The 20,767-nt window shown below is 38.3% G+C and overlaps 1 protein-coding gene and 1 pseudogene across 9 annotated transcripts in view; one reads left to right on the forward strand and one right to left on the reverse strand.

Moving 5' to 3' along the window:
* PCDH7 (protocadherin 7) overlaps positions 1 to 20,767 on the reverse strand; it is a 416,191-nt gene that overhangs the window by 317,686 nt on the left and 77,738 nt on the right. The gene's annotated exons all lie outside the window — the stretch shown is intronic.
* LOC128776701 (U1 small nuclear ribonucleoprotein C-like) lies at positions 16,436 to 17,120 on the forward strand (annotated as a pseudogene).

Raw genomic sequence — 20,767 nt, forward strand, 5'->3', positions numbered from 1 at the left:
TCCTAGGAGTCCTGCTTTCCTTCCAAAAAATCCACAATCAATATTTATGATTCTCATCTCAATAGAGGTCCTCGAAATAAATAAACAAATACCTAATAGTGCCCCCACAGCTTTAATGAGGTGATCAAATGGAGTAGAACTTAAGATTTGCCATTAGGTTTTAAAGAATGGCCAGGTCAGACTGAAGCCTTCTGCGGGACATGAACAATGAGAAGGATATAGCAATAATGCTCGAAGGGAAAGAAGGAAGAAAGAGGGGAGAGAGAGACACACACACAGAAAAAGAAAATGATGGAAGACAGAAGAAAATAATAGCTTTTCTAGCCAGATACACACCAGAAGTCAAATTTGAGGAAAAGTCTACATTTGCCCAAGTCATGTTCCCTATTATTTTAAGGTACTGGCAGTCCCTTCATCTTATTAAACATTAACTCAAAAAGCCCGTCAATGCTTGGCTTAGTCTGACCTGACATTTTAGAATTTTTAAAAAAGGAAAAAAAAAAGAGCCACACAAAAGCACATTAATATTGTTTGATATGTTTGAAATGATCCAAGGGCTTAAGTACTTAAACCACTGTAGTTCATTCTCAAAACCCCCAAAGAAGTTTTAATATTTTCCCTGTTGCCACACGTGTTCTTTGGGCATCTATAGAAGAGCAGCTACTCAGAACCATCATAATGGCAAAACAGCAGTTCAGAAAGAAGCACCAATTGGGGTGCCTGGATGGCTCCGTCGGTTAGGCGTCCGACTTTGGCTCAGGTCATGATCTCACGGTTCATGGGTTCGAGTCCCGCATTGGGCTCTGTGCTGACAGTTCGGAACCTGGAGCCGGCTTCTAATTCTGGGTCTCCCTCTTTCTCTCTGCCCCTCCCCTGCTCGTGCTCTGTGTCTCTCTGTCTCTATCTCTCAAAAATAAATAAACATTTAAAAAATTTTTAAAAAAAGAAAGAAGCACCAATAACAGCAATACAGATCTGACATGTTATCTTTTCCCTGGCTTCCTGCCAATCCTCAGGAAATGAAAAATGTGGTTCTGAGGAAGTAGTCCCTTAAATCTTAATGTGACATTGGTCTGTCTTAGAGTTCCTCAATATTCACGGGCAACGCACTAAAAAGAAACTGATAGCTGAAAAGGAGAAACAGATTGAAAGTTTAGTTATATACAAACAGTCAGTAAGTGCAAATGAGAAATGGTGCCACAGTACACGGAGATATAATACCCTTGGTAGTCTTTGGGCTCATATCACAGATTCCCCAAGATGCACCAATGAATTGCCAGATTCATTGAACATGAATCACATAAATAATATGCTTGGTCCATAAACCAAGACATGACTCAACAATGTCGAATCTGTAGAGGGAGAAAGCAATACATTGGTAATATTGCCAGAATCTAATGCGGTAGTTTTCTTGGTTATTGGCATCACCGTCCACTTCATTGTCTACGATAGGAACAACACAATAATCTTTAGGCTTTCACCTTCGTGAACGCAACATATCCCCATCTGTTCACCAAACTCTATCAATTCACCTGTACTTAGGCCTTATTGCGTCTCCCTTCACTTGTCCCTCCTTAAATTACTGCTACTTGGCTTGTTAGGTTACTCGTCATCTGTCTCCTGTCTTACTCCAATCTCTTTGCCACTAATTTCGGTCCTCCTAATTCATCTGCTGCCAGAATTATCTTCCTATAACACACATTTCAAATAATTATTCTTTCTCAGCTCTGATGGCTTCTTGTTTCCTACAGGATAAAGTCAAAACAACTTTTCATGGTATTCAGATGGCTCCAACCTACCTGTCATGCCAACATCAGCCCTCAATATTCTTCCGTATGTTTCAGCTTCCTTAACCACAAGTGAACAGAGTTTGAAGCCATTTCCATGCTCCTAAACTGTTTCTATTTCTTCTTCTTCCTCTGCCTGATAAAATTTTTCTCATGGTCATGGTCAAATATCTCCCCTCTGGAGCAGATCCCTCCCCCAAAGCGAGGCAATATCTCACACTTTGTCCTTGAGTAACTTGTTGCATTATCTCTATCAACAGGTTGTGCTAGATTTGGGGAGCTTCATCTCTGAATTGCAAAGTCAAGGTACACCATACTTACACAGAACAAAATGCAACAATTTTGTTTATTCATTTTTTTCAAGGAAAAAACATGTCTTTGAATTGCCTTCATTGTATCTCTGCAAAATACCAGAACCACAAAGCTGAAGTTTCCCAGGAGATCGTTAAGTCATATTTCAAAGCATGTGGTGTCATTTTGCCCCCCCCCCCTTTGGAGTGGACAGAGTGCACACACAGGCTTAGTGGGAAAAGATTCTGTTGCCCGGAGAACACTTGGTGGGCAATGACCCAGAGAAAAGATAACGAGGGCGTCTAATGCTATCACCAAGAAGAGCTAAATGAGAAAGATTTCGCAGATGGTGAAGGAGGAAACATGTATATGAGGGAAGAAAAAAGAAACCTCATTTTAATCACACACTACCAGACAGACAGCCATCAAGAGGAGTTCTGCCTTTGCTATGATTGATATTTCTCAAAAATTCTCCTCACTTATGGGCCTCTCCAGATTCTGGGTTCTTTACTCCAAATTTGCCGAAGAATAAAAGGAAACTGCTTTTGCTGAGCAAAACAAGAAAAAAGCACTTTTGGAGTGAGATGTAAATGATAACCCTAAAATTAGAGAAATTGGAAATTCTCATTTTTAGTTGGGTGCTTTTCATTCTGCAGAGGCAGCACTCTCAGACCTGTTCTGAGTTCGCCTATCCCGTTCTAGGATCATTTGAGTATGTTAGGTTTTCAACTACTCTAAACTCCAAGATTCTAGCTCCTGATAGTCTCAATCTCATAGGAACCAGGAGTTTCCACAGTATGATTTCATGGAGTGTCTATCATATTCTATTCTCTGGAAGTCGTTTCTTCAAATGGTTCCCGTTATCAAAGACCCCCGTACACCTACGTGGCATCATATTTAAATTTTGCAGGGACTTCATTGTAATCTCAGCAGTATCTGGCTGTCAGCAAGAAGGTGGTATAAGGGACTATAATCATTTTGCACAGAGTAAGGACAGGTCTAGCAGAAAATGTCTAATTCTAGGTGATGGCTCCTGCAGAGTCGGTAAAGGGCACGTACTAATAAGGAACTGCAAAAAAGTACCAGTGACGACATACTCGTTGGAAAAAGCAAGCTCAGCAGATTCGCTGCAGCTAATAGACCCATTACTGCCGCATGTCAAGCTATGAAAAATACCAAAGGACAGGAGCATCACAGTGAAAAGGATAAGAAGATGGCGACCACCATAAAAAAAAAGAGATACATTGGAATACCTGAATCATGCCTCCATATTTTTATTGGCTGAAAGTTAAGGTAACCGTGTCATCAAATCTAACATGGAGAACTAGGTGAACCGTCTATCAAATCTATCACACAGAAAAGTGTGCCAAAAAGCTTGTCCAGGACAATCGCTGCATTTTAATTTGCTACAGATATCACACTCTGTCACCAAATGCTTCACTCTGTTACTATCAGTCCAAAGCTCATTTCTAGTCATGCCTGTATTGTTATCACTGTCATCTGCTACTACATTCAGCCTCTAGGGCTTGGATCTTTGTTATTTAATGCTTATGCGTCTTTTCTCTTCTTACTTAGAAAATGTAAAGCCAGGCAAATGAAGAGAATGATAATGCGTGAAAATATTCTATTGCTTTTAAAGGGGAATTAATTCTCCACGTTCTTTCTAAAGCCTTCTGCTACCACCGGAAGACTGAGGGTCACGGTTTCTCTAGAAAACTGTGAGCTAGACCAGGAGTAATGCCAGGGCCCGGAAGCCTCTGGTAAGTTACCTTTGAGCAGGTGCTCACCAGCGTGCCCCAGGGCTGCGCTCAGGAATAAAGCACCGTCCCTGTGCAATGACCACAAGAAGCACCGATGCTTAAAAGCCACGTACTTGAAATGTCTCACTGAAAATATAAATTTTTAATATAAAGAGGTGGAGGCACCACATAAGTAAACCAAGATGGATTCATAAAAATGCACACAGTATCCCCATAGGAATGCAAAATAGCTATTTAAGGCTTACAGTACCATTTATCAGCCAGGAAAATAATAACACAAACAGAAGATGAAAACACAACACCTGACCTTTTACACAGCTCGCTGTTAGTCTGGGCCAGGTTGTGGCTGTTCGATGCAACAATGAGAAAATGTTTCTGGATGTGGCAGGTGACATTCCAAACTTAGCATTCACTGGCCTGTGCTGCAAAACATTTATAGCACCCAGCCCTCCGTTAGGCATGGCTTCAAATTTACTGATTATTTTGAGTAAAAACGGAATTAAATAATAGAAGATTCCTGCAAATAAATGTAAAAGCAGGTGCTCTTTGAAAACGGATTTGCTTAGGTTGGGAGTGAGGGTGAGGGGGACGCACTCCCATGACCTCACTACCAAGGAGTTTAATTAATCATGCATGGAAGAGAGAGGATACTCTCGGGTTACTGGCTTGCCCCTTAAGAACTTACTCTACGTTATCACCCAGTATCTAAGATACTGATCCTTTGCTATCATCAGTTTCTATGCTGTTCTGTGATGGGGCTTAACTCGATTTATCTAACTCTTAATTTCACCGTTAATAAAAACTGAGCATCAAGGAACATAGCTCACAAGGTTCTGAATAGTGCCTCTGGGATACACATTTTATCCTTCCCACTGTTTCTATTCTGGTGACATCAGTATGCAGAAGCCATTTCAACTGAATATTCCTAGACACAATAAAACTGTACATAGAAGGATAGGTTTGAGTTTAAATTCTGGCAATTCATACATGCGGATAGCACCAGCACAGGGGAAATCCTGGGCATTCGGGAACATAGGCCATTTGTCACTGGAGATTATGAAGGAAATCCTGGAAGAAGCACAGGTGTCTCTTCGTTGAAGTCTGTGAAGACAAGTGGGTCGGCAAGCAGAGGACTGTTCCCTCGCATCTATTTCAGGCTAACCCAAGTGGTGAGAAACCTTGCATAGACAGGGCTATCTATGCCCAGCATCTGACTTAGACCTTGAGAAGGCCACAGTCCTTTGCTTTATCTCAAAACCAGTTTAGCCACATTCGTATGTTCGGGATTTTGGGTCAAGCTGGAGACTCACTAAACACTATGACACAAATGTCCATGTGGAACTGAACATCGCCTTTTCCCCTGATACCTAAATTAGGCTGATCTCTTTCCTCTGCATGACATCCGTCCTTCTGGAAGCCCAGAACTGCAAGGAAAGGGATGACCGTCATTTTGTACCGGTGCTTGGCTGGGAATCAGAGAACTCACTTTTGGTGATTCCCCAGTATCTGCAGAGGGAATGATAAAAACCTGGTCTTTGGAATCAGACAGACCTGAGTTTGAACCCAGGGCAGTCATTTACCAGTTCCAAGGCTGCAGGGCAAGTTATTTAACCGCATCTGTGAAATGGGTCAAACAGCGCCTGTCTTCCGTTGTGACAATTCATGGAGCCTCAGCTCAAATGCCTGCTCGAGAAATGTGGGTGGTCATGAGGATGTTATAATATCAAACTTAAGCATTGGTCCATGTTTTTTTTTAAATGAGGCACAGAAAAATATTAATGAGAGTAGAGGTGGGACCATGTGCTAAAAATACCCTGCACAAGTCTGTAACGACCTCCCAAGTTTTCTCCACGGGTGTTCCTTTTTATAAATATTGTATTTTCTTCATGTGTCATCCCCTGTAAAACCCTGTAGTCTGCTGTGTTTTTGCCAATGTGCCAGATAATCAGCAGATCACATTTAAAACAAAATGTTCACATTTGTATTAAAATGTGTCACTCTCCCAACCTCATTTGCTCCTAAATGAACTGTATATTTGGTATTTTGGCAGTCATTTTACATAAGATGTGTTGGTGTGTTGGCTATTACTAACATAACCTCAAAACTTCTTCATTCCTTAAAAAAAAAAGCTAGTGTTGTTTACTTAGCATAAGCTTTATTTTCCCACAGTAATGTGCTCAGTTCCTCATTAGAATAATATATTACTATTTTTAAGTCAATTTGAATATGATTTACCATATTTTCCGTGTTGCTGTACATATGGTTCTTCATAGGCAAGTGCTGGTCAAATATACTACTCCTTGTAGAACAGACTTTTTTTTTTTTTAACGTTTATTGATTTTTGAGACAGAGACAGAGCATGAACAGGGGAGGGCCAGAGAGAGAGAGGGAGACACAGAATCCGAAACAGGCTCCAGGCTCTGAGCTGTCAGCACAGAGCCTGATGCAGGGCTCGAACCCACAAACCGCGAGATCATGACCTGAGCTGAAGTCGGACGCTTAACCGACTGAGCCACCCAGGCGCCCCAACAGACTCTTTTCTCAAGGGTCAAACATAAACAATATGAGGAATCATTCAAATTAATATGTCACTTTTTAGATATTCCTCAAGGATCCAAAAAAAAAAAAAATTGCCCGAGTCAGAAGTATGAAAACAAAGATAAACTAGGGACTCATGGTCCTTCTGGGGTTTTTTATCTATGAAGACATTTCTTTCAACAAAAAACGTACTCTATTTTATTATTTCTTTTGCCATCTTGGGCCTGTTTTGAAAGTGTCCATATCATCTTTTTCTCTTGTTCTCCATTCTGTGTGATTTCATTTGCTGGTATGCCATTGTTGTTTTAATAGCAGATGTTCCCATTATCAAGCGACCCAAAATTGTTAGTTGAAAAAAATTCAAGAGCACCATTTTAAATGTTAACTTTTCACCTGTTAGAACTCTTACCATCTTAATTGTTCTGGTGAATGCTTTTAGGAGAAGTCAAGATGCAGTTAACATATTTGGAGCACCTTTAAAACATGGGGCATGCTTCGTATCTATTCTGTGCCTCCATCCAGGCTTTATTCAGAACTTGTTTACAATAAACTATCTATGGTAAGTCATCTTCAAGACAGAAAAAGCCCCATTTTCCATATTCAACCCCAACCCCTTCAAAAATCTTTAAAATAATTTTCTGGAGGATTTACTTTCCAAAAAGAGATGAGCTCTTTGGTCAACCCCGGTTATAGGAATTTATTCATCGTATCTTAGTAGAGAAAAGTTTTATTTGAGCAAATTAATTTGAGCAAATTCACCAAATAAATGATTTCATAAGCAACTTTAACTTCATTATTCAAGCAACTATCACAACATAACACCCCCATCAAATTAATGGCAGGGATAGACAATCTGAAGATGAATCATTTAACATGTCCTTCGCAAAACAGCAATGGAGTCTATTTTTACTTTATCTATTCAATTTCTCCCTAACAATGTGAAATTCCTGTACAAGCACAAAGCCATCTGCACTTAATTAATCACACAATCCACCCAAACATCATCAGATCCCAAGAGAATGAAAACGTGTGTGTGTGTGTGTGTGTGTGTGTGTGTGTAGTTAAATAGAATCTTTATGTAATACATTTAAATCTGGGCATATCTAAATGATCTAGAAAAAGAAGCATGGCCCTGCCAATCAATTAAATCTCTAATTTTAGAAACAGCCAGCCAGCTATAGGGTCCCCATCACTACCTTTTACCTTCCTGATACTGATTCTGCTCCCTAGAAAACATTATATTTAAGGTCTTGGTATGTATGATGGGAAATTTCTAAAAGAGCTCATACATTAGGAGGCATGCCTTCTCTATCTTCCTAAAGATCAAGAAATGCATCACCTTCAGAAAAAAACCACTCATTAGTGTTCTGTGTTCTGTGGGCCATAGTTCATCCAGCTCTGTCCCATCCTGTGACAACAGGAATGATGTACTCTGAAAAGTGCCCTTCCTTTTCCAGTCAGCAGATAAAAACCCAACATGGTTAGGAATAGAAATAATTACAGTAAAAATCAATAAGATTAAGTTTTACAACTATAGGTGTAGGGGAAAAAGGAGAGGCTATAAATCTCGCTGTTGCACTCTATTTTGCAATCTTTCCTGCCAGTAATTCTTTGGTTTCCAGGTGTTGTCATGTTTATTTGTTAGCCATGCTATTCCTTCAGGGTTGGTTGGTTCCCTGGGATCACTAAGCCACGAATACTGAAAAGAACATTACCCGGGAACCTGGTGTTCTAGATTCTAATTTCAACTCTCCCAGGATGAGTGGGCATATCTGAGACAGAGGCTTTAGATACATGCCCCCTTAAATATTTATCAGTAAAGAAGTCCTGACTAGCCAGTTCTGTGGAGCAAACTGAAGCTTACTATGGTTATCTGCTGATATATACATATATATGAAATTAATTATGACAACTGGAATTGTTGGGTTCTTCTCAAAGGGAAAGAACTGCTCTCTCATTGCAGAAAGAAATCATCTGGTGTTGGAGAATTAACAACAGCCAATCTCATACTATGGAGAAAAAAAAAAAAAAAAAAGAAGCTCACGTTGTGAGTCCTAGAGCCTTCCTTCGAGTTAATCTGAAAAGTGGTGATATGGAGACTTCAAAACATTAACTAATTTTCATTTTCAGCATGACACATATTAATGAGTACCTCTTCTTGCCTGGGCACTGCGAGGTATATGAAGGCTACCGCACTGAAAAAAAAAAACACACAAAAATTCTTAAACTCCTTGAACTTACATTCTAATGAGCGAGAGAGAAATAAGTCAAATATATTTTGTAAGTACTCTACACACACACACACACACACACACACACACACACACTACATATATACATACTTGTGTACATGCATACATACATTGCACACATGCGTAAATATCTTTTTAACAAAGTTAAAAAGAAGAGGAGAAAAGCGGGGTGTGTGGGATCCAGTAGGAAAGTGCTACTTGGAATAGGGTGGTCAGGAGGTTCTCACTGCTCACCTGACCAGAAGGAGGAAAAATGCTGAGCTAAGTGGGAATTTGGAAGAAACACCCCAAAAGCAGAGCAAATTTAAGGCTTTGGAGCGGGGAATGAAGCTGGCCTTGTCGCCAGAACAGGGAAGATGTAAGTGTGGCTGAAGCTGAGTGAGAAGAATGTGGACAGAGATGTCTTACGTGGTCTTGTAGCTTTTGGTTTTAACTTGAAGTGGGATGTGTAACCACTGGAGGGCTTTAAACAGGAGGAATCTGAATCATATTTTGCAAGAATTACTCTGACTACAGTTTTAAAAATAGATTTCAGTAGGGGTCAGGGTTAGAAGCAGAGAGACTAATTAAGAGTCTTCAGACACTCTTTGCCATGCAGACGAGATAGCAGGAAATTAAACAAAACAATGCAATAGCATGCATGCCCCTGTATGAAAACAAAACAAAACAAAACAAAAGCTTTTTAACAAAAATCCACAGCATCCTGAAAAAAATTGTAATCACCAAACAGTTAATTGAAAGGAAAAGCCAACGGGATTTTAAAAATGCAAGTTCTTTGGGGCGCCTGGGTGGTTCAGTTGGTTAAGTGTCCGATTTGGGCTCAGGACATGATCTCATGGTTCGTGGGTTCGAGCCCCGCATCGGGCTCTGTGCTGAAAGCTCTGAGCCTAGAGCCTGCTTTGGATTCTGTATCTCCCTCTCTCTCTGCCCCTTCCTCATTCATTCCCCCCCCCCCTTTCTGTCTCTCAAAACTAAATAAGACATTAATTTTTTTAAATGCAAGTTCTTTAACAAATTATATAAGTCCCTAATCCTTTATTTGTCTTATATTATTCTTTTATGTATTTTTCTATACCTACTTAGTGAAATTTATAAAACAGATATATGCAGACAAAAGGAAAAATTGAAATCCAAATATTTTTTTGTGTATATTGCAGTCTCCTTTATGTTAGAACACACTAATAATTAAGGCCTAAAAACTAAATTTTAAATATGAAAATAATATAACAACTCAGTATGCTGAAACATAAAGAAAGGATGTCAAATTATGAGCACTGTGATAAAAGTCTCAGACACTATTCTGCTTTGAGCCCTCACAAAATCCCATAAAACAAATGGAAATGAAAAATCCAAAGCTTTGAGACGTTAGATAACCTATCCAAGGTCCCAGAGCAAGTAAATATCAGGCGTCAGTTCAGATCCAAGTGTCTAATTCTAGATCTTGTTTTCTTCTCTTATACCACAGCTGCCATGGTCTTACTTGAGGAATTTTTTTTTTTCTACAAAGTTTCTCAAAATAGAGATTGCACAGCCAAATAACCTAATATCTAAAAATGGTCCGTACTGTCAATAACTTGCCTTGATTTGGCCAATCTGTACTCTGTTGGTCTGTACATCGCATTTCTGGCAAAGGGATGCAGGAATCTAGAGCTCTGGTAAGTCAGCATGAAGAGGACTCATGAGGTTCTTCTGTGTTTGGATGCAAGTAAAAAGCCTTTAAAGAAAACACTGAAGAGAAACTCCAAAAATGTCCGCTTCCCCATTTTGGTGGGGGGGTGGGGGGTGGATGAATGCCTATCCATTAGTATCTTTCTTCTCTTCTCTTTACAGTAAAATCCTGATTTAAATTCACTTAATAAATCTTATCTTGAAAGGCAGGTACACATTTTTGTAAATTTTCACAGTTTGGAGAATGTTTTGTTTTCCACTACCTAAATGAAGAGATGAAAAACTGTTTCACAAATAAAGCTGAATTCCATGGTAAAAAATATGCACTTCCCACTCCCAAAATCTAAGAGAGGTAAAATAAATCTCATTCTAAAATTTTACTTCATTTTGTAAAGAATTGCAGCATAGATTTAATTTAAAATAAGCAACGTAATTAAAGTGGAAAGTCCCTGCTTACACATTTTAAAAGGTCAGTGTCAAAACTTGACACAAGAAAATGTGTTTCAAATTGCACCTTTTAAATTTAAATTCCTCTTTAACTATTCTCTACAAAGTCAGTCACTGCAGGAGAGGAGTACTTCAGGGAATTTTAGAAATTTAAAGCAAAATATGCCACTAGCAACATTATACAAAAACCCAAGAGAGATCCTGACATCATCTGAATTTCTTTAAATGTGTACAATATATCTTAAAATACATTTTAAGCCTATTTGGCAACATTTAACTGGAAGTATTTTTGAGTTTACTCTAAAGAAAGACAATAATTAAGAGGATAAACAAAACAACTGATTGTCTACAGAACATTGCAAATGAATAAGTAATAATTAATCAGGACACTCATTGGATGAGTGTCCCTATGTAATTGAGAGATTGTTTAGTAATATATTAAATGAATTCATTTACATTGTTTTAATAGTTTTGCTCAAAATTCTACCTGTAGTGAGATCCTGCATACATTTGCTTGATTTTTTCATTATATTTTATATACACATGCACAGGCACATATATATACATACACACACTCTATTCCTATGTGTTTCCTATATATGTGTATGAATATATACATATACATGTATATGTGTATATATATATATATATATATATTATGTATATAGGAAATATATAGGAATATAGAGAGTGTGTGTGTGTGTATATGTATATAAATATACATGTATATGTATATATACATATATATACATACATATATATACATACATATGTATATATACACACACACATAATCTGTACTAACAAATAAAAATGCACACATATATTTATAGTTCTCATATAAGTTACAAGTTAGATTTATTCTCTTTATTACACTTGAGCTATTTATTTCATGCTTGAATTCTCTAAGCCCACCTAGTACAGGGATAGAGTCTTATCATATCTTTTACATTCCCATCACGCCAAACACAATACAGGAAAACAGATGCTAAATTCATGAGTCTTAATTAACACATTTGTTTTAATGAAAATTATGGAAAAAATAGACGCCAATCTACTCTTTTACCCTTACATTGGGAATTAAATGTGAGGAGCTAGTGACTTATTCCAAAAGCTAAAGAATATATTTAGTTAATAAATTTACATAAAGTTTATGTCATTTTTCTAGCCTTACACATCTCTAAGGAGATAGGGCCCACGTGATTTGTTTCCATATGTCTTTGTACCAGCTATTAATTACAGTACAATGAATCCTGAACAAGAGTCAAAGGAGATCTTTAATACAAAGAGGCTTCCTCATATAAAAAGAAAATCAAGTAGGTAAAGGAAATAATTTTTGTAGGCCAGAACAAGGTAAAAGTACAACTAATAATGATGTTCAGAGAAGAAAGGATAAATAAAACAGAGTGAATACTGTATTTCATACAGTTTCAAAGCAATTCATCGAAGAGTCCAATAAACTAAAGGAAATCATAACTAAGTGAGTCAACTATTGATATGATGAATGAAATTTTTACTGTGAATTTTGTGTGAAATTAAATCTTACAGAAAAATTTGGAAAAGCCTAGTGAAAAAACTTTTCAAAGTATATTTCAAATGGCATCTGCTGTCCTCTTTTATATATAAATGTGTATGTGTTACATATTTAATATATGTAAATATAATATAAATGTTATATATGTAATATGTGTAGTAATAAATAATAAATATATTATAGATATATATGTAAATATAGGTATATGAGTTTGGAAAATTTACCCAATTCATTAAAACGAAATGTAAGCAAGGTGAAATTGACTTCATGACGGTACACGTGAGTTCAGTGTCTCTTCTCTACACTCTAGGATGGATACTAGTCATATCGTACTTTTCCACTGTGTTCCTAGTTCCTCTATAAACTCCCTGAAGACGGGGACTGCACCTCATACAGCCCTCCACTCGCTGTCCTTAGCATACTTTCTTTTAAAGATTTTTTAACGTTTATTATTTTTGAGAGAGAGACACAGGGTGAGTGGGGGAGGGGAAGAGAGGGAGACACAGAATCCGAAGCAGGCTCCAGGCTCTGAGCTGTCAGCACAGAGCCCGATGCAGGGCTTGAACCCAGGAACTGTGAGATCATGACCTGAGCCGAAGTCTGATGCTTAACCGACTGAGCCACCCCGCGCCCCTAGCATATATCCTTGAGTGACCAAGTGACATTTATTTGGAGAGATCCAAAGACTGATGGAATTCTTGCAAACTTACTCAGTAAGTAACATTCCAAAACGAATAGTTCACTTTTTACTCATGCCTCGGTCTGCCTCCCTTTTAAAAATTTCAGAGTTGCAAATAAATATGCAACAACTGCAAAAAAATTGTTTTAAGAACTGGATTTTTCTCCATATTTAAAAACATCATGTCAATAGCTGACAGTCCAACTAATTTTTCACAGGAGAGGTTAGTATCCCTTATGTTTGAAGATGATGCCATCACCTACCAGAAAGATGGCACAGCCTTTTTTTTGCCTCTCCTACATGCTCAGGGTGACAGATCAGTAAAAGTGTTAATCAGGATAGAGCTAGACTATGGTATTCTGATTGAGTTACCTCCTTTTAGATGCGTTAACCACCAGAAACCCAATATATCTTCATAATGCTTAGAATTATATTTCCTTCATTTTCTAATTAACGGCCTGATTATATTTATGACAGTTAGAGAATTTAATATGTGCATGTTTACTTAGTTGAAAAATTAAATTCAGCAGCTCACCTACTATTCACTACCGCTTTTATAATAAGAAGAAAAATGTAAGTAGCCTTAATGTTATTGTCTCAAAATAAATTAGATGAATAATGTTTTCCCTTCATTATATGAGAGGGGAAAGAAAAAAGAGTACTGAGAAACAGTTTTAGAAAATAAAGGGAGGGGTGCCTGGGTGTTAAGTCGGTTAAGCGGCCAATTCTTGCTTTCGGCTCGGGTAATAATCTCACCGATTCACGAGTTCAAGCCCTGTGTCGGGCTCTGGGCTGAGATTCTCTCTCTGCCCCTCCCTGCCTTCTCAAAATAAATAAATAAAACTTAAAAAAGGCGGGGGGGGGGTATACCCTTCAAGGAAGTGATTAAAGCTAGAACAGAATAAAAATGATACTATATGCTAGACTGAAATTTTACTTTATGCTCTAAAATTTTGAAAATAGTTTAACAGAATTCACCAGTATGAACTATAATACGACTCACTTATCAAGTTTGGATTTTGAATTTGTCCTAAAAAAAAATTTATTGACTTATTAGCAAACATTTGTATACAACGTACAGAATTAATATTTTGACTAGAGTACTCAAGTAATCGTAAGTGAATTTCTGAGGGAAAAATGATTCCATTATTTTAAATGTAATTTTGAGATGCTATATTGTTGGCAATATTTCCAAAATGTATAGAAAGAATAATAAAACAAAAGGGCTTGAAGACAGTCTCCAAACCATACTGTCACCCACCCTACTCCCAAAGAGATGTCACATACCAGAAAATGGAGAATTTTACAATGCTAGATGTTTAAAACAGTTGTATTTGTTAAACCGTCTAGTTGTAAAGCTTTAATGCTTAGGAATCTTAGATTCAAGAGCAGGTGTCTCATTCTCCATTCTTGAAATAAGCATATATGTCCTCGTATGTCACTTGTCCTTTGCATATACTTACCTCTGTCCCCTGAACTGAAAACTTTAAATTTGGGGACCATGATTTGTGCACCTCTGAATTCTCTCACTCCACTAGCACTAGTCTGGGCCTTGGCTTTGTCTAATAATTCTCCTCTCCTCTACCTAGTGAAATGGTGCTGTTATTTCAAGGCCCATTTCAGGTGCTCTGGATCATCTCCTGACCCCCTTCTGACTTCCACTTGCCTCCACAGAGAGCCACAGTGTGACTTTCATGGACCCTACGTTCTTTTGCCTTTGTGTAGCACTTTCATTATTAGAAAATCTTACAAATTCTATGTTATGACCCTTGGAAAAAGATGAAGACATTAATATTACACACTAAAACATTTTATTTGACCTAAAAGGTCCTTGTTGCATCTGATTTTAAAAGAAGTTAAGACTTTGTCATTGGTTCCTAAGAGTATTTTGGGGCCAAAGTATTGTACCTACCATGCCCAAGGAAAGACAAATCTACCTTAGTACCGCTCCAATGCCAGAGTTAAAGATTTTATACCTACTTATTCCCCAAAGCACTTTATTAATACTCAGCTCAGTGCAAAGAGCAGCCCCGAAGAAATGTTTGTTGAATGTCACTGATCAAGATTTCGCCTTTCCTTAGTAGGCAATTGATTATGTTTTACCTCTCTAAAACTTGTGATTTCTTTCAAAGAATGAGGCAAGGTCTTATGCACTTTTGTATATCCACGGACTCATAAATTCCTTGGTGTATAGTAAATATCTGTTGATTCAAACTGAATGAAATTGGTGCTTATCTTTGCCAACGCGTACCAGATGCTACTGACGGCCAGTGTGAAACGTTTTTTCAAGGAGAGGGGACAGCATCCTGCCCAAGGAGAGAATGTGTGAAGCTTCATTCAAATATTTGTCATTCAAATATATTCAGCTGTCCCAACCTCAGGTTTGATGCTCGGAATGGCCAAATCACTGGAAATTAACCCTAGTTGTAATCCATTACCAAGAATCACCATTGGATTTTATGAGTCGTGTCCTTATATTATCACAGTGCCTTTACCTTGACTGCTAAGGGTTGGCCACAAGTCTCAGAATGAAAATCAAAAAATAAATGAGAAAATGAGCAGTTGTCTTAAAAATTATAATTTACAAGGGCTTGCACCAATTATTTATTACACATTTATTTATTCATTATACCAATACAATTCCTTGTTATATTTTATTTCTAATGAGTATAAAAGTACAAAAATAAGAACTTGTATGTAAGATATTATAGTAAAAACAGATCCAGTTAATTATTAGCTATTTAATATTGTCCTATCTCTACTTACTACATTAAAATAAACTACCTACATAAACTATTTGTATACTCATCCACTCAACTGACATGTAAGAAATGTCTCTTACAGATATTGTACCAGATACGAAGAACTATATGTTACCAAAGATCTCAGTCTAGTGAGACAAACAGTCCATTATATTACATTTAGATAAGTATTAAGAGAAGTAAACATTTGTGCCAGAAAAACACATGAGGGCTCCTAACTCTGGTTCAGGTTGCAAGTGAGGAACTTGAGATTTCTGTTAATAAAATCATGAAAAGAGAACTAAAAAAGCCACGTATAAAATAGAAAAAAAAAAATTACGTCACCTATAATCCTACCACACACGCTTGAGCTACGTGTTGAAAAACAGTGACAATGTAGCTGGAAGAAAAAGAGAATTTGCATTTGAGGCAGGCAAAAGGCAAACGGGTGAGATAGCATCACAAAATCAGAAAAGGTGCCAGAACGCTGGGGCCGGGGGAAAGGGATGTGTCATATATGATGTGAGTCCAGCCCTCCTCTCTGCCTCTATGGAGGGGGCAGGGGTGGAGGGGGGATCAAAGGCAGACGGCGAAAGGAGGAGAACACCCCATACAACAGGAGGGGTGAAGTTAGCGAATACTCACACACCTCCAAGAGGCCAAAGGCCAGAATGAAGCCGAGCTGAAGAAATTCTACTAGTCTCCCTCCTCAGTGATATGTTTCAGTCTAGGTGGACGATGACGATTGTCCTATTTCAGAAGCCTACGTGTACTATCCTGCAAGGGACCGACTTTGACCAAACATGTTCACAGTTTTCATTTCTTCAGTTCCTCGTACCAACACTAAAGACCAGCAGGGAGGTCATTACCGGGCGGCGCCTGGAACCAAGTGGCCAACAGCCTACAGAGCAGACTGCCTGAGTGTCATCGCGACTCCTGCGACACATACCTCACCCGTGACTCTCCCTCTGTGAGAAAGACACATCGCGATGGTAGGAAACACAAAGAAACGGATAGAAGTAACAACCACCACTGCATTTCAACGAGGAAGGATACCTCCTACTCCATTCTCCGCCCCTCCTCCTGCAGGGGCAACGATCCTGCCTCCCCCCAGTCTCCAGGTCCTCCTGGAGGAGGTATGATGCCAGCACCCCATAAGGGTGCCATGATGCCATGATGCCAATGATGGGCCCTCTTCTTCCTGGGATGATGCCAGTGAGACCTGCTGTTGGAATGAGGCTGCCTATGGGAGGCCACATGCCAATGAGGCCTGGGCCCCCATTGATGAGACTTCCTGCTTGTTCCCATTATGGTTCCCACTTGGCCAGGAAGGACTCAACCAATAGATAAGGAGACACAAGAATCTCTTTATACCCATTTTATCTTACTTGGTCTACTTCAACAGGAGATCATGGTGCTGTGACTTTGGTTGTTTTGTAACAGCATGACAAGGAAGACTGGCTCCCCCTTCCTATCAAATAGGGAATCATTTCTGCAGAGGACATAGTAGGACACACACACACACACACACACACACACACACAAAAGCAATTCTCATTTTTATTGAGAAATGTGAAAATAAAATTGTCAATTGTTTTAGTTAAAAAATAAAAATAAATGAAGACGAGCAGAGAAATGGCTCCCACTTGACCACCACAAAAACGAAGTCTCAGAGAAGTGCAGAGTTTCCCTCCAGGTCAGAGTTACAAATTAACAGGATCAGAACTAGCATTTCTGTCCCCCTCTTTTCAGTGGAGTTTTCAAGGCCTATGAGTTCTACAGTGGAAAACACAGAGAATTAGGGGCTGGAAGGTAGCTGATACTGCTACCCAAATCATTAATTCTGAACTTTTTAATCTTAATTTATTTAGATAATTCCTTTAATTTTCCGTTTTGTTGAGTCTATGTAGTCATATCATTAATACGACCTAATTTCTTAAAAGATTAGAGGCTTAACAGAGAAAGAGAAAAGAAATGATAAACTCTGTTTTTGCAGATCCATTTGTAAGCTTTTCAATAGTGAGTCAACTATGAATATTTCATAATTGCATATTTTCTTTTTGGGGACCAGTAGCCATTTTAATATAGAAACCATTAATAGAATTACCAGATGGGCGCTTTATTTGCTTTTAAAGTGGTTACAAATAGTAGCAATTAGTCATTGATGAGACCTCTAAGTCAAGAGGTTTTGCAGAATTCAGCACCATGATAATTTTTTGGTATCATCTGCAAAACAATAAATACAAAAACGTTTGTAAAAAACAACATATGTCTTGACAATTTTCTAATTATCTGTGTGTAAAACAGTCAATTCTTCTGCACAGACGGAACTTTTCACATGACACATTTGGACTCCACAGCCTACAAAAGAGGACTAGAAATTAGTGAGCCCATATTTCTACAATTTGTTTGTATCTGATTCTACCCCAAGTCCAGAGTTATGTTTATTTTTCCCACAAAAAGAGGTAACTAATTGCTTTTATGAGAAACAGGGTGGGGGGGGGGAATGGGTGTTGAACTGAAAGCCTGAATTTATTCAGAAATAGCATTAAAAACCAGTCTCCACACTTTTCAGTGAAAATAAGAGGGGAAGGATGCCAGATGGAAATCGGCCAAATGGTGTTCTTTTAGGAATTGCACCTAAGTTATCCTGAAGGCGGAAAAAAAAAGAAGAAGAATGAGAGGGAGATTCCAACAGGATGCCCTGAAAAAGTTGCCTGCTTTACTTGTCACAAAAGGAGCACAAAAACAGTCATTATTCAAACATCATAACAAATCTGTAAAAACAAAACAAAACAAAACAAAAAACCTACTGAATATTTTAGACCAGGAAATACCAATTTATAGTGACTTTTTGTGACATTTGGAATCGATCTATTATACTCTCTCTATATAATCAATGCTTGATGATTGCATTTAACTCCTTCCCAATGTATTTGTTTATGTAGTCGGTATTGGCATCTCTTATATCCATCCCACAGCCTTTGTACATGTTTGGAACTCACTCATCGTCTGCAGATCCCAACACAGAGACGTGCCTACATGCCTGCCCACCTCTCCCTCCTACACCAGCTGAGAAAAGCAACCGCCCATGTCACTGTATGCTCCCCAGAGAGTCTACTGTCACTGCACCTGTTTTTGTCCCTTCAGGAAAAAAAAAAAAAGAAAAAAGAAAAAAAAAAAAAAAAAAAAGAACCAGGGTTGAGACTTCTCTTGCTTGAAAGTCTCCAAAAATTTAGGCTCGAATTAAGGGTCTCGCTTTGGAATTTACAAAATATTTAAGATCAGAAAGCCTCTCACAGATTGGGATTTTGAAAGTGTTCCAAGAATCACCAAGTTGCCTTTTTTACAAATAGATAAAGACTGTGACGATATGCGCTGGGTTAGGTCTAGGAACGTAGTACATATTTAGTCAGAACACTTCGCTTCATCAAATTTTTAAATAAGCAACCAGAATCCAGATATATAGCATGTGTGGTTTCAGATTACATTTCAAAAGGCTAACTTCGCATTCACAGGCTTTGAAAAGGGGAATCCTTGAAAGGGGTATTTGAGTGACAAAAAAGGGGGGGGGTGTCCTAGTGGTTTTGGTTTAGTGAATAAAGCTGAGAACGGAAGTGTTGAGCTCCCAGAGGCACAGAAGCTCACTGGAACTTCATTTTGCAACTTGGAAGAATCCTCATTATTTTATCCATTTGACCTTTTGATTCCACTCCTTCCTGCCTCTGACAAGATCTTATTTCATCGATGTCCTTTCCCGTTTCTGTTCAACCTCTTTCTTTCACCCTATGAACCTACCTGAATTTCCTTATATTGTAAAAAAAGATCTTTCCTCATTTCTTCCATCACCAAATTGCTGTTTCCTTTCCCCTCCTGCAAAATCCATGGCAGAGTGCATGGCATTCAATGGTTCCGCTTACTTAAAACTCTCTCCATGAAACCTGATGTACTCTTACCCAGCCACCATGCTGATGAATCTATTAGAAATGTGACGTAAAGCAGTCTTTTGTCACTCTTTAATTTTGTTGATCTGAGTTCTGGGAATTGGGCTTTAATATCAACTCGTGCACCTACGAACTGCTTAAACTGGGGCAGCTATTTAACTTCTCTAAGACTTAGCTCTCTTACATTTAAATTGGGGGTGCATGGGTCTTATTTATTTATTTATTTATTTATGGCCTGGGTCACTTTTAAGGACAGCCAAGTTTCCTTTGAGCAAATTACTTTTCATCCACTGAATTCAGTCTGGTGAGTCTGTTATTCAAAGTGTGTTGCCTTTCCTTAACCAAAAGGTTGACAAGCCGCCCCCCAAGGACATTTTGGCATTCCAATGGAGTTTGACCAGTGAGCACAGTGATGAAATACATTTTAACATAAGTGGATTTAAGACATTTCAGGAGTCGTACCTGAAAGAGAGTTGACCAATTCCTACTAACCCCTGAATTTACCCCTACCGTCTGGAGCTGGAATAGACTTTTCTTTTTCCTGACCATGTTCCTTCTTTCACCACTAGCTTCTCTCAAGCCCTACCTCATGGCTCCCAAAGCTATCTTTGGTTTAAAATATTAAGTTATAAATTTGGTTTATATAGCTTGAAAACAAATTGTGTTATTAGTATTAAATGAGCTAAGCTGTGTAATATTTTAATTAAAATGTTCAAGATTAAATTCTGAAATTAGCTTCTTTTCCAAGTCTATTGGTCTTCTCCTTTCTCCTCCAGCCTCCAATCATGTATATTTTACATCGTTTTCTCCATACACGTCGTTATCTGTCTCCACATCATGCGTCAGAATCACACGATAAGGCTTTATCAGACTGTACTTGTGGCCTGACAAGTCTCTTTTTCTCCAGCACTTTTACTGCCAACTGCCCTCCATTTCACCAGTAGAGCCATCATTTTAAACACTTACTGACTTATACCCTTGCTTCAAAGCTTTCAGTGACTTTCAAATACTTACAGAATAAACCCAAGTTGCTAGACATAAAATTCAAGGCTCTTCTGGAGCTGAATTTACTTGCTCTTTCCAGTTCATATTGAGTCGCTCATCCCATATTTCCTACACTCTAACC

The sequence above is a fragment of the Panthera pardus genome, unplaced genomic scaffold (assembly GCF_024362965.1).
Source record: "Panthera pardus isolate Hobbes unplaced genomic scaffold, ASM2436296v1 HiC_scaffold_13, whole genome shotgun sequence".
NCBI lineage: Eukaryota > Metazoa > Chordata > Mammalia > Carnivora > Felidae > Panthera > Panthera pardus.